This window comes from Marmota flaviventris, chromosome 7 (assembly GCF_047511675.1).
Source record: "Marmota flaviventris isolate mMarFla1 chromosome 7, mMarFla1.hap1, whole genome shotgun sequence".
Taxonomy (NCBI): Eukaryota; Metazoa; Chordata; class Mammalia; order Rodentia; family Sciuridae; genus Marmota; species Marmota flaviventris.
The window spans coordinates 65,097,760-65,114,041 of NC_092504.1; the positions used below are offsets into that span (position 1 = coordinate 65,097,760).

At 35.2% G+C, this 16,282-nt stretch overlaps 1 protein-coding gene across 1 annotated transcript in view; it reads right to left on the minus strand.

The window, feature by feature from the left end:
• Prkg2 (protein kinase cGMP-dependent 2) overlaps window positions 1-16,282 on the minus strand; it is a 98,870-nt gene that overhangs the window by 70,419 nt on the left and 12,169 nt on the right. The gene's annotated exons all lie outside the window — the stretch shown is intronic.

Sequence of the window (16,282 nt, forward strand, 5' to 3'; positions counted from 1 at the left end):
TATCACATAATTATTGAACTAGAAGGAAAAATGCTTTAGAAACTTTCAGAATCTTTGCACAATGTACTTACTATCTAATTTTCTAAAATAGCTTTTTTTAAAAAAAAATTTCATCCAAATGCTTTGAACACTAGATTTACTGTTTGAAAACTAGTGATCTTTTTCTGAGTTCTTCAACATAAGGTAAGACTTCATGGCATTAGTCACTGTCTTCAGATCCCATCAGCAGACCATTTGGTTACATGCAGGAAACAGAAAGAAGTCTCATGCATAGACTGTCCTTCTTCCCCACAGTGACCCAATCATCCTCAGAGCCATCCAAGCTCATTCAAGACCTTGAGAACTTCCTTTCCATGTAAAAAACCAACAAATGTTGTTGATTTCCTGAACAAAGTATCACCAGTCTCCATTTCATTTTTTATCTTCAAAGATGACCCCATAGTCCAAAACCAAATCCCAGGTCTAGAGAAATTTAACACCTTTATCCGGGTTTTCAGTGTCTACCCTCTTTTCCTTACAGTTCCTCTTGTACTATATTATCAGATGGATCTTCCTAGGGAAAAAAAAAAATGACCAACAAATTTCATTCTCATTTCACCCTAGTCCCATTTTTCTTTTATCCACTAAAGCAACAGTTCACTCAATTAAAAGATACTGAGTGAAAACTTTTGCTAGATCATCTTCTTGGTGCAAATGGTAGAATTTTGGTCAATACCAAAAAATAAAAAGCTCATGCTTCTGTGGCCTTTTCACGATAGTATATGATATTCCAGTCACATATTTCCTTGATGCCCACACATTCCAATTTCCAGAAGTATGTTCCAAGAAACACTGCTTCATTATATGGGAAAGTGTGCTGAGTTTAAGCAGTTTTAGATACAAGCACGCTTAAAAAAAAATCAAGTAAGTCTAGCAGTAAACAAATATGCTTAAAACAACATTTCCCAAACCTTGGTGTCTTTTTTAACTTCTTCATTTTGTCTAACTTCTGTTAACATTCCATGGAGGTACCATGAAATACCATTTCTTCCAGAGAAGAAAATATATATATCCCATGATCTAGTATCCACCATTTCCCATACCATAGCTCCACTCTACCCATCTAGTACCATTAGTACCCAAAACAAATGCTTTCTATGGGAGGCTGGTATCCTGTCTTCTAAGACTGCCAGCTTTACCTTAAGGCTTGGAGCATGTCTTCTCTTCTAATTTGATTTAATTTCTTCTCCCCTTAAGCAAAACAAAAGCTGGCATTCAAGCCACATGATGAAGGAGGGGCCCGGATCAACACCTAAGATTTCAGGTGAGACAATGAAGGGCTATGACCTAGGGGTAAGGACTAGCCAAACCAGACTCATCAAAACAGTCTAGCACCAAACCTTAAATCAAGTACCAAAAACCAAAACCCTATTTTGTTTAAAATAATTTTCCCCAGCCCCACTGCCTGCCAGAAGCAAAGGTAAATCTTTTCTGCAAGAAGCTCACAAAAATCTCAAATTTCCTCTATAGTTCTTCCCTGAGGAATATCTGACATGACATCAGAAATTACCAAGCAGACCAAAAGATCCAGTGTCTAAAGACCAGGAGGAAAAACAATAGTAGAATTAGATCCAGAGTAGATAAGATATTGTACTTATTGGGAACAGACTTCAATATAACCATAACCAGTATGTTTAAGAAAATCAAAGACAAAATGAAGAATGTGAACAGGAAACATGAGTCTTTTTAAAAGATCAAGTGGAAATTCTAAAACTAAAAAATTTAGTATCTGGTGCTGAGAACTCAATAAATGGCTTTAAAATCTAATAAGATAAAGGTAGAAAGAATTAGAAACTAAATATGTACAGGAATAATAATATAACTATGAGGCAAACTGGAGAGAATACAGAATGGAAATAAAGCAACCTCCCTCCCCCCCAAAAAAGTAAGAGACATAGGAGGCACGACAGAGTAATTAAATGTTATAATCTGGGCCCCTGACACTAAGGAAATAATTGGGATAAAACAACATAGTAGGGAATCATATTCAAGAATTTCCTTAAATCAGTGAAAAGACAAACCACAGACAAGATGTACTATAAATTCCAAACCAAATAAATACAATTAAACCATATCTAGGCCCACCATATTGCTGCAAACAAAATACAAAAAGAAAACTCAAAAAAGCAACAAGAAATGAAGAGACACATTGCCTTCAAATGACCACCAATAAATCTACCTTAAGAAATAACAGAAGCTAGAACACAACAGAATATCTTCAAAGTGTTTCATAGAGCCTATTTCAAAATCTTTACAAAGTGAAAATAGCCTTCAGAAATGAAAGTAAAATGTAGACATTTTCAAAAATGTTTTTGCATTGGCAATAGACTTGTAAGAGTGGAGAGCGCCAGATAGAAGGAATATGATCCCAGATGAAAACTGGCAAAAGAAAAAGCAATGAAAAAAGGAAGTATGTGAGTAACTAAAGGCAGCCTGTCTTTATGAAAGAGCAATTACAATATGTTGTGGAGTCTAAAATATATGATGAATAAATGAATGAAAATAGCCAAAAACTGCAGAAGAGGGAGACAATAAGTGGAGTTAACACAATAGGAAGGTCCAGAAATTGATAAAGGTACTAATCTATATTAGAACTTTAATAGAGTAATGAACAAATAATTTAGAGTGATAATATAATATTAGTCAAAGAATGCTTAACTACAAAGGCAAAAAATAGATACAATAGAAAAATATATGCTTAACCCAAGAAAATGGCAAGAAAGTAGAGGAAAAGAAATGGAAGAAGTGCGACAAATAGATAATAAATAGTAAGATAATAGATTTAAACACAAATATTTTATATTTGTGTTAAATATGAGCTAACTAAATTGAACAAGATTGTCCAACTGACAAAATAAAACAAAAAATACACACCAAATGAACGTTAATTAAAAGAGAAGTGCTTTAAAGATACTAGTATAGAAAAGTTGAAAGTAAAAAATGGAAAAAGATATATTAAGCACTGACTAAAGAGAAAAATTTTTTTGCTACAGGAAGGTAGACCTTAATGAAAAATTAAACTTCTAGAAATAGTAATATTTCATATTGATAGCACCAGAAATATGCAAATATTCTATCTATACACCTAGTTAGCTATATAAAGCAAATTTGACAAAAGTAAAAGAACTTGATTAATCTTCCACAATAATTTTGGGAAATTTTAATATCTCCAAGTAACTAGAAATAAGCAGACATTGGAAACTAGATGATCTAAATAACTGATTATCAAATTTTACTTAATTTCCAGATCCAATTGATATTTTTAAAGTCTATATTTAATATATTTGAAATATATACTCTTTTCAAGTGTATATACACCTCCATGAAAATTGACCATACTGTGATCCATAAAGAACCATAAAGTTTCAATGAATTTCTTAAGATCAAAATAATATGGAATATATTCTTTGAATATAGTAGAATGAGTTAGAAACAATAACAAAAAATATAAAATTCTCAATTTTTTACGATTGAACAATACATTTCTAAAGACCCCACTGGTCAAAGATTAAATCACCAGGTAAATCAAGTAATGTTTGAAATAAAGTGTAGTAAACTATAACATATCAACACTTATAAAATGTAATTAAAATGATGCTTAGAAATTTTTAGTATTAAGTAGATATAACAGAAAGGAAAAAAGTTATAAATAAAATTACCTAACTGTTCCTCTTAAAAAGTTAGAAAATGGCAAATGACACCAAGAAGGAGAAAGAGGGGGCAAATAACAAAAAAGATGCACAGAATGATAAAATAAGGAATAATACAATGAAGAAAATCCACACAGTACCAAAATATTTCTATGAAAAGATTAATAAAACTGATAAATTCTTGGCAAGATAAGGGAGAGGAAAGAATATTATTACACTGGAAATGAGAAGACATTACTATAGATATTACAGAAGTGAAAAAATGAATGAATAATATCAACAACTATTTTGAGAATTCAGATGATATGAAAAAATTCCCTAGAAAAATACAGCATAATAAATAAAATGCAAGAAGAAATAGGAAATCTGATTGGCAGTAAAGAAATTAAATTAAAATGAAACTACTCCAAGAAGAGATTCTAGATCCAGAGAACTTTACCATTAAATTTTCTAGGCATTTAATCAAAAATAATACTAATATTACATGATCTTTTCAAGAAAACAGAAAAGAAGGATTTTTCTCAACTCATGCTATAGTGCCTGAATAGCCTGATAATAAAAAAACAAATTAACGGAAAGAAAACTGAAAGTTAATTCCCTAAAAACATAAGTACAAAAGCAAAATCAAGAAAAAGTAGGTAAAATAAATATTCTAGGTCAGAATGAAAATTAATGAATGAAATTAACCACATGAAAAGAATAAAGAAGGAAAAAACGCATATCTAATTAAATGCAGAAATAGTTGATAAAATTAAATACCTGCAATTATTTTTAAATTTAAAATATTGTAGCTGATAAGAATAGAGGGAAATCTTATCTGATAAAACATCTATGGAAATTGATATGATGATTCTAAAATTGTTAAACACCTACAAGGCTCAAGAATAGCCTCACAAAATTGAAGAACAACAATAAAATCAGATAATGAATATCAAGAATCATTAAAACATAAATAATTAATAGAATGAAATAATTACAAGAACAAAATAATTAAGAGAATATATTATTGGCACAAGAATGGAGAAAAAGACCTTTGGTACAGAATTCAAGGTCCAGAAACTGTCCTACACATACAGAGATACCTATGTATAACAACAGTTGTCCTTCTGAACTATGAAGGGAAAAACAGGCTTCAGTCAAAGATAACACTGTGAACTATTCACAGTAGTTTTCCTTAACTAGTAAGGAAAAGCAAACTAAAGCTACAATGAGATACCACAACAAATGCACCAGAACAGTGAAAAAGACTGAAGATGCCAAATGCTGTTGATGGTAGCAATATTTCTTCAACAACTTAGGAAAATATTTTGCAATGTATGTTAAGTTTGAACTTAGAAATAATCTACTGCTCAGCTATTTCACTTCTAGGTTTATAACTACTGTAAATCATACAGAAATGCAACAAAAGGTGTGCAAAAATGTTCATGGCAGCATTACCCACCCTAGTTAACCACCAGAAGCAACGAAATGTCCATCAATAATAAAATTGATAAATTGTATATAGTTGTACAATTGACATTATACAGTAATGATAATTCATAAGACACTGCTGTGGACAAGTACATAAATGAATCTCACTATATAAACAAAAGAAGCCAGAGTCTGAAGAGTAGATCCTCTACATTTTTATTAAAATAAAGTTCAAAAATATGAACAAAGTAGTCTAGAGCAATAATAATACAGCTAGTAGCAGTGTGGATAATGGATAGAGTTTGGAAGGGGGGTGGAGACTTCTGAGATTCTGGTAATGTATTTCTTGATGGGGGTTACATGGATGTATTCATTTTATTATTGATACACTTCAATAAAATATTTTTTAAAGTGTATGGCTTGGGAGTAAAAAATCCTAGGCTCAAATCTCAGTTCTGCTACTTCCTAGCTTCATGATCATGAACAAGTGTCTTAACTTTTCTGAATCCCAGATTTCTCATCTATGACTTGGGCACAGTTATTATACCTACTTCACAGGAATATTAAGCACTTGAACTTAGAAAATGTGGCACTAAATACTTACTATGTACTAATAGTATTAAGTATAATGATAATAGTATTAAGTAGTTAGCACTAGAAGTAGTTATAGGATTTTTTTTTCTGGGGGAAAGAATGGGACATGAAAAGTTTTGGAAATCACAAAGCAACAGAGAGACACTTCCCAAGACCCTCTACTCAGTTCAAAGTTCCTCCAGTAGAGCTGGATTTCAAATTCATACCCATCAGAGGCAATATCAGTAATCCTGTTTTAGTCCTTTTATACCCCCAACTTACATAATCAACATTCCTTCAAGCAATAAATTCCCATCCTAAGTTGATTTCAGAAAGTTTCTGATGTCAAAGTTCACTTCTAGTTCCTGTAGTGTGAGGCTCTCAATCTTTGTTTTCCATCCGGTATCTTACCAGTCTCGGTTCTCTGTTTCTGTCACGTAAAACCATGTTATCTTGCAACCTTCTTTGCATAAGTCTCAGTGCAAAGCTGGGGGCCAGGAGACTCTGCCTTCTTTCATATCTATCAAGAATTTCTTGTGAGCAAAGGGCATGTAGCAGCTTTACTTGTATGGTATTTCATAGCTTGATTATATGTAAAAGTATAAAGCACAGGATAACATGTATTTGTTATATATAGGCACACGATCTGGAGCTGGAATTCTCGGGTTTGAGTCCAAGTTCTGTCACATACTAACATGGAACCTGAGGCTAGTCACTTAACTTCTAAGTCTTCCAGTTATAAAACAATAATACACATAGTCCACAGGTCACAGGATTTCAAAGAGTATTAAAATAGTTAACAACATAAAGCACTAAAGACAGCACCTAAAACATAATATACACTACCTAAGTAAGGGTTAGCTATTACTGATTAATCTCAAAGTTACCAGAAACTTGAGAACAGTGTTAGTACAGCTGTAAAAACTCTATTCTCTCTACTTAAAACCTGTCTTCATCAAGGGAGATCCTTTGAAATGTGGGTAAAACTCCTAACAATTTAGTCCCTCTGCTTGTTCAGTCTCCCTGTGCTCAGTACTCCCAGGCCCACTGAACTACAACTGTCCCCAAACATGCCAGCCTACCTTGTCACCCTGCAGTCTACTCCTCCCTCAAAACAGCTCAAGATTTTCTCTTTTATGGAGGTTTCCCTGATCCTGCCATTTAAAAAGTATTCCCTTCTTCCTTCCAATGCCAGTCTTTTAGAACATCAATCACATAAGACTGAAAGTTTAATTTCCTGAAGAAATTCTGATCTTCAACTCTGGATGTAACTATGCTTTCTGCATCTTTTTATTACCTAAGAAGATGAACAACTAGAACTGTACCTGGCACACATTAGGAACTTAACAAAATCAAGAAAGCTGAAGGACATTCAAATTCTCTCTCTTTGTTTAAATAAACTCGGTAAATGGACAAGAATCTGAGCCAAAATGTCAATCACCTGATAAATAAGGAATAGATGATAAACAGGCAAAGTATCTCTTTACTTCTTATCCTCCCCCCAATAAAATTTTCTGAGTGATAAACCAACAAAAAAATATCTAATGAAAGCAAAGATTTGTAAATGAAGAAACTAGCATGAGAAAGATGAGGTCATTCTGTGGATAATCAGAAAATAGGCATGACTTACTCCTGTCAGTTCTTTTACCTATTGCCCATGTGATCAAGCACAGTTGTAATGTAATCATGTTTGCTGTTACTTCATGCTCACAACAAATATTTCTCTCTCTCTTTCTTAAGGTTGTGCAGATAATCCTATTCCCATGAGCATCAAAGAACAGGGTTTGATAATGAAATGTTGAAAACAACCAAAAGTTACAAGGAAATTAATCTGACACACTCAATGATATGCATAATCATCATTGTGTGGCATGGCAACTTGGTATAAATGGAAAATCATTCCTTTAAGTGTAAGTAATTAGTACTGGTCTTAGATCATCAAACTAAATATTTTGAGAATCAGCTGCAGGGAGGGCTGTTCCTATGACACAAGGGTCCTCAATGGTGGTTTTATAAATCCATACACCTGGGCTCTCACCTCAAACCAATTTAACCAAACTCCCTAGGGGAATATTGTTTAACCAGACTCCCTAAGCATCAGTATTATTTAATATTCCCCTGGTGATTATTTATTAAGAAATATAGCTGTAAACAAGAAAACACAAGGGAATTTGAAGTTGTCCCTTCTGTCTATTTCCACAGCACTGAACTGGGAAAATGCTTTAATTGATGACTCACCAAGAACTCAATCAATTAATACTAAGTAACAATAACCGATTAACAACAATTAATTAATGTTTGTCACAGGATTTTGACATAGCCTATTCTCCTTTGTGATATTACAAATAAGTACAAAAAATGAGTAAATCCTTATTCTCCTCTTCTTCTTCTCAGCATCCTAATGTAAATCCTGAAACATGGCTGGGTATTTGGGAATACACTGTCAAGTCATCCCTAAAACTCTGGACATTTTTTCAAAATTTCCTGATGAAATGTTCATACCTAAAATATACAGTTTATTTTTGATTGAACAGCTCAATAACATTAAGTATATTCTAATTGTTCCGCAACTAACACCACCAGCCATCTGTACTTATTTTTCTTATCTTCCCATTCCTGTACTTATTAAACACTAACTCTGTTACCTCCCTGCTTCTTGCCACTGGTAACCTCCATTAGAATGGAGACTCAAGTCTCTATGTATTTGACTATTCTACATATCTCATGTATGTGGAATCATAAAATATTTGTCCTTTTTGAGTCTGACTTATTTCACTTTATATAACATCTTCAAGGTTCGTTTATGTTGTATATGGGTCAGAACTTCCTTTTTAAGGCTGGGTAATATCTCATTGTATGTACATACTGCATTTTGTTTCTCCCTTCATCTGTTGGTGAATATTGGGTGGCTTCCATCTTTAGCTATTGTGAAGAATGATGCGAAGTACACAGATGTTCAAGTCCATATGCATGGACTTTTCATACCACTACAGCCAGCATTCTCAACCAAGGAATCTCACTTCATGGAAGCCAAAGAGCCTTGTACGGTGTGCTGAATTCCAAGATGGCCCCATGAGCTCTATGCCTGTAGTCATATCCTTGTATATCCTCTTCACCTTGAGTGGGGACAGAGCCGGTGACATGGTCCTCATCAACAAAGTGTAGCAACAGTGATGGGAGGGCCACCCCCAGTACAATACCTGTCTTAGCCAAATATCAAGCAGCTCCCCAGCTGGTCTTGATGAAGGAAGTTGCCCTGTGTTGAGAGGGCTTAGGGGAGAAATTCTGGGCAGCCCTAGAAGCTGAGAGTCGCCCCAGCTGATAGCCAAAGAAATGGGGACTGCTGTCCTACAACCACAGGAACTTAATTTTGCCAACAATAACAGAAGCTAGGAAGAGGATCTGTCCCTCTAGAAAGTTCTGGAAAGTAACACAGCCAGCCAAACCCTTGACTTGCAGCTTTGTGAGACTAAGCAGGTGAACTAAATAAGGCATACCTGGACTCCCAATCCACAGACACTCTGAGATAGTGGGTGTCCATTGTTTAAGCTGCTAATCATGTGGTAATTTATTACCCAGCAATAAAAAATTATTATATCTGGATTTCCCTGAGTTTCTATTCCCAGGAAGTTTAAATAGGGCCTTGTTCTGCTCACTTTTATTTCCTCTTCTCATCTGGAGAGAGGGGACTCGAAGCTCCAGCTTTTTATTTCCCTCATATTTTCTAGAGTTTGATCTGTAAATCTCAAAAGGACCATCAAAGCTGCTGCTTGAAATTTACCAATCAAAATTGATTTGGTATAGCAACTACAACAACAAAAATCACTCTGGAAAGATTAAATGGAGTTAGTGGGTGCTTGATCACTCCTGCTTTAGTATAAATTATGTATATAAAATATCCCCTGGTCATCTACTCCTGGGTATAGAGCTCACAAAATATTTAAAAATTAAAAACTGTCAAGACTGTGCTGAAAAACCTTGAACTAACAAGTACTTTAAAGACAAATTAATTTGGAGTAAAACTTTAGAGTAAAGCAACAGTTTTAGTTAAAAGAATAATTGTAAGAAATGTATCTTCCACAATGAGGGTCTTTAGATCCTCCCAAAGGGTCTAAAAACCTGAAAGGTTTTATCCTAATCTTCAGATCTTTTCCCCTTTGTGAGAATTTCACTGTAGTTTGAACCCTAGAAAAAGTCAGATGACAGGAGCTGAGCTGACTTATCGAAAGAAGGGAGGTTCTCATAACTGCAGAGCTTATGAGCAGGCAAAGGCCACGGGCCCTGCTTCCTTCTGACCTGACCGCAAGGAGAATAAAGGCTGCTGTCTTCTCAACTCAACTATTTCTGTTATGGTATTTTCTGGGTATATAGCAATGAAATAGGCAGTATCTGGAATAGCATGGAAGGTTTTTGAGTCAAAAATTGGGTCAGAAAATAGGAGCCCATCTCAGAGGACACTTAGAAGATACAAATGAGGAGAGCTGGCAGCTCCTGCCCAGGCCTCCAAGACAGTGGTACGATGCCAGCACTGCTCAATTCCAAACTTCCATGGAGCCAAGCAGATCCACAAACTATTGTTAATATCTTAAAAGTTAAGAAGATAGCAAGCAAAATAAAGTGAGTATCAGTTTCAGAGTTGCTCTGATACTGAGAATGGGGGAAGATTCGAAAGGAAAAAAATAAAAGTATAAATGAAAAAAAATGAGACAAGGAAGACAAAGGGAAGAAGTGGGGAAAAAGATAAGATTTAAAAATGAGCCTGATGATTTGATATTTGGTAAATGTTGACCTGAATGTGTTAATCTGAAAGAGTAAAGGGAACCTTGGACTTTCTAGCTAGTAGTTGAAGCTATAGGGTTAAAAATTGCTATGGGTTTTCTGCAGCATAAAAATAGCATAAAGTGTCCTTTTAGGAATGTAGCCCACAGGGAGAACTGCAGTTCTGACTATTCATAGCAGGGAGGTATCAGTCCTGAGTGTTTTCAGAGGCTTCCTTAAACATATTTCCTAACACCTAGTGACAGACTGGAAGTTTTGAGGAGCAAAGGGCAGATATAAACAAAGCACAGCATCTAGTTGAGAGAGGGAAGAGGTGGGCAGGCTGAGTGTGTCCTTTGACTCCTCGAGAGAAGAAAGGGCAGAGGCAGGAATTGAGAGGGGCCAGATGCCAGCACTTGCAAAGGCTGCCAAAGCTTAATGGACCACATTTAGATGACAAGGCAGGTGCCACTCAACTGTAGCCACCTTGTTAACTTCTCCCTACTTTTGATTTCTCCCTTTCTTTGAAGTTTAACAGCAACTCTCACCCACCCAACCCCGGCTGCACAACCCCAAGGGCATCCATTCACACTGGAGGCTCCACAGTCTGGATATGTGTGCACTGTGGTAGGGAACACACACTGGACATCGGGCAGACTCACTGGAAACCGGGTTCCACAAACTGTCCACATTACAACCTTCAGCACATTGATGAATGACTCCCTTTAGGTAAGATGGAAAAGTAACACCACCTCATTCCACAAGTCTAAAGCCCCAGTAGATGATGGATGGGAAACAACCAATGTCTAATAATTAGTTGATAACTTAGCTTTCTCATCCCATCCCTCCACAGCTAGTTCAGATCTGGATGCCTCTACACACATTATTGCTATACAGAATAAATGCTTGTTTTCAAACATCTATCTTTCACAAGACATATCATTTAGCTTCCTTCACCCATAGCTTCTAGCTATCAGATTACCACAAGATTGGACCTTTTTCTTCTTTCATTCTTTGTACAGAGCTTCATTTTCTTTTTCCTTTTTTAAAAACTCAGATTAAGCCAGGCACAGTGGCTAACACCTGTAATCTCAAGTGACTCGGGAGGCTGGGGCAGGATGATTGCCAGTTCAGGGCCAGTCTTGGTAACTTAGTGAGACCCTTAGCAACTTAATAAGACCCTGTCTCACTAAAGAGAAAAAGAAAAGAAAAAAAAGATTGGGGATGTAGCTCAGTGGGAAAGTGCCCCTGGGTTTAATCCCCAGTACCCATAAATAAATAAATAAACAAATGGATGAATACATAAATAAAGACTTAGGTTAAGGTTGTAATATTTATAAGTACATGCACCAATTTTTGACTATTCAATAAGTCTGTACATATACTCTTAAAAATCTTTCTATCAAAACAAGATATATAACTTTTCATACAGCAACATGTAAGTTACTAATTCATGGGCAACAAATCCTAGAGCTTCCCCCCAGCAAAATTTCCCTCAACTTGCAAACTGAGACCATAGCGGCACTTCTGGAAGCACAATTTTCAGGGAAAAATAATAGTAGGCAGTTGTTTCTAAGCACAGCATTTTTTAAAAATCTGTTTCTAATTACATATTTAATTTTTTGTGCCAAGTCTTTCCCAGTAAAATGTGAAAAGTCCTCCTCTAATTTTCATCTCTGAAAAAATTATATAGGACTGGTTAGAGTAGAACCTGATAGCAGGTTTTCAGGTTTTGAATTCTGGTTCCAAAATTAAAACCTGTGTAACCTTAAACAAGTTATGTAATTCGACATGTCTCAGTTTTCTCATATATAAAAAGGGGACAATGGAGCTGGGGCTGGGGCTCAGTGGCAGAGCACTTGCCTACCACAGGTGAGGCACTGGGTTCGATCCTGAACAGCACATACAAAAATAAACAAATAAAACAAGGGCATGCTGATCATCTACAACTACAAAAGAAAAAAATTTAAAGGGGGGTGATATCTATTATCTTATAGGTTTATCATGAGAATTATATGACTCAATATCTGTGAGGCATTCAGAATGGGCTAGCACAGATTAGCGATGTATAAATATTGTTTCTTTCCATAGAAACTTTCTTATTTAATAAAGGAAACACATTTCTCCAATGCACTATCGATTCCTCAGTGCTGCTTTAGAAAACGAGCACAAATAATAACAACATACTCTCCCTCACTCCTTTTCCACATCTTATTTAAATGTGTGACTCACTTGCATTTTCCACTTTTACCTATCCTGCTCCTGGGGCGGGAATGACAAATACAACTAATTGTCCTTCCTAAAACTGAAGCCAACATCTGAAGTCAGATGGCAAGTCTTTGTTTTATCTTTCCTTTTCATGAAAGAACAATAGTTTCAAATGATAGTTTAAGCATTCTTAGCAAAAAAACCAGTCATACAGCTACTTGCCAGATGTCTCTGATTAATTTTCCTGTGTTCCACCAGACATTCAGCATGAGCCTGTAATTTTGCTCTGCCAGTGCTGAAGTTTGCTAAACGATGTCTCTACATAAACAGAAAACTTAATTTCAGTAAAAGGTCTGACCTCTGGATGTGTAGTTGTCTCCGTGCTCAAGGCAGGTTGGAGATGGACAGAAAAGCTATCTGCTCTTCTCCCTGTCCTTCTTTACCACTGATATCCAGTCTTCAGCCTTAAGAAGCACTATACGTGACACATATGTGACCTTCCATATACACCACAGTTTTGGCCATCAGATAGATGAAATCCATTCTCCATGTCCTTTCCTCTCAGTCAGAGCTCTGAGGTTGCAGCTCTTGTTGACAACTATGCAAAGGGCAAGCTCAGTTCAGCTCCACATGGAAGATGCAGGGAGCACCATTGTTCTTATTACCAGTCAACTGGGTATATCATCAAAAAGTAGACTGGTGCCCAAACTAGTCTGACTAGAGGCCTTTTTTTTTTTTTTTCATTTTTGCAGGCAGATCTGAAAACACTAGAGCAGGACTGCAGAGAAGAAGAACTGGTTTCAAAATCAGGAGTCTTATATTCCAATCCTGGCTCTACCACCTTTCATGGTGTATTCTATAACTCCCCTGCACCTGTTTCTGCAATCTCCAGGAGGGTAGCATGAAATAATGTTTAATTTTCTTCTAGTTCTAAAGTCTTCTGATGTTCACCTTATTACATTTAAATCAGAGATCAGAATATTTGCTAGTACTCTGACTTGTCATGTGATTTTATAATAATGCAAAAAAGCTGAGTGCCTATAATAGAAACAGGCTACATGTCTGCACAGCTATATGCTTTTGAAGATCTAAAATGGTCCACAGGCACAAGGCTAAGTCACTACAAAAGATTATGAAGATTCCAGTGCAGCTTCCCAGCAATTCCATTTAGGGCCCACCTCAATCTAAGAGTCATATTCTTATTTTTTGTGGCTTCATAAAATTTCACACTGGTCTTACTTTGTCCATAAAGTATACCCAAACTGCACTAGATCATAATTCTCATTTCACGCCATAGCAGTTGCCATCTAAACCATATAGTCTAGAATTGCAATATCTAGTTCATCAGTCATTAGACATGTGGGTATTTAATTTTCCAATGAATTAAAATTAAAAATCCAGTCCCCTAGTTATAGCAGCCAAATTTTTAATTACCTAGTAGCCAAATTTGGGTTTTGGCTACCATCTTGTTGAATACAGATTACAGAAAATTTCTGTCACTGCAGAAGTTTCAACTACACAACACTGAACTACTTTAGAACCAGATCCTAAAAAGTGAACCTGAGAATTTTGTGAGACAAATGTCCAGATTCCCCAGTACCATTAAAGTACCATTATATGTTCCTCTCTATAAAGAACAGAGGTACAAGTACACAGTTTAAGTTATTCCCTTGGACACTAACTGTCTACTTGTTGGGTATCAGACAACAAAGCTGGGATGAGCTGGGGGCAGCCCTGAAGCTGAAGCATGTTACTCATCATTCACAATACATTTGATCACAGGAGACTCAGGAAATCACACACTGATGTTCATGAGTTAGAGTTTCTTGTGAATTACTGAATCTGAATCCTCAAATTTGGAATCTGTCATTCCATCATATTGTATACTCTGCCATCTATCAGGGCTTCATATTTCCCTAATAATTGTTGATTGTGGGAGACTTGGTAGTCTCCCCTCAGTTTCTTGCTCTGTGATAAATACTTACTAGAGACATTCATTCCTTTTGACAAAATTACTGAAACTCCATCCAATGGCTTTCTATTTACCCAGTGTGAAGGGTAAACTTTATCCAAAATGTAGTTGATACATATGTAGTAGGAACAAGATTTAATCTTAGATTCAGCTAGTAAAGTTTATAAAAAGTTTGACAAATAAATCATGAGAACTAAGAATAAACAGAGAAGTCATTTTGACTGAGGCTCTTAAATTCTCTAATATCTAGCAAGCCCTGCTTGATAGAGTAGCTAAACCACTACATAATGTGCATAATCCTTTTAGCGGTGGAAGATGCTCCCATCTTCTTAATGCTCTAACTTCTAGAAAATTCTTCCTTACAAAATTTTGATATATTGCATAAAAGAGATATTAAAAATATTCAAGGTTTACATTTGTTTTTCTTCTGAATTAGAACTTCTTGGAAATGAAAAACAAATTGTTAGAAATGAAAAACGAAAAAATCCAGTCTCTGAATTGATGAAATTAGCTGTGTTTAAGCAATTATTTCAAGAGACATAGTTATACTTTTTTCAAGGGAAAGTGTGGTACATATCAGTCAATGAAAACAGAATGACTCCATATTCTGGTTTTGTTTTGTTTTTTTTAATTTAGAAGCACAAGGCTCTGAGAAAGCAGATGAAACGTTTTAGGGCATGAATGATCTAGTTTGCTCTTTTTAGGACCAATCATTAAGAAACAAATTAGTTCATTTCCTCATTCTGACCTCAACATAGACTGGTACCCACGTGGTCTGCCTTTAGGGTGAGAATAGTCATTGATAATCCTTATTCAGAAGCTATGATGTCTTTCCTGTGTCCCTCACTAGACAGAAGAAAAGGAATGCAGTTTGTCTCAGAAATTGACAGCATGTAATTACTGATTTTCTTTGCCTGGTTATAAAAGAGCTAATAAAGAAATTCAAAGAAATATGCTTATTTCAGATTATTTAGCACCAAGAAAATGGTATTTTGTCTTAAAATAAGCATAACTCTTTGAACAAAGTAATTGAACAAAATCTTCATTCAAGAGGAGAAATCTAGTAGCCTATGTAAGGATAAGGTCAAAGAAGATGAATTGCTACTAAAGTCTCTGACACATTGTCCTACATATGAAAGCATATTGCTAGTCATAATATATTTATGTACACATATGTAGCATAATGAATAATATGCAATATTACTATAAGTTCAAATGTCTCTGATATATCAAAAAGTAACACGGGATGCTGTTCAATTTTGAAAAACAAGTGAGAGACACAGCATTAAGACAAGTATTACTTTTAAAGGAGAGTAGATAAGATCTTTCTAAACCAATTAATAATAAAACATATGGCTTAATAAAACTTTCCTGAAAGCTAATATTAATCATATTTTTCAGTCACAGAATATTATGATTAATAATCCAGTATGACTAGTTTCCTTAACAAATATTTATCAATAATTTCATACATGCCACCAAATGCTGTCAACAAATTGATGAGTTAAACCCCCCTTTGTAATTTTGTTGTCAAAATCAATCTTTTATTTGCTTAGGTTGAAAGTTTTATTCTGATTTATATTACTTGTGTATGAAAAAATTAAAAATTGATTTAATTTCACAATCTCTTGCATTATGCCACAGTGATTCAGGCTCAGCCACAGCAATAGTA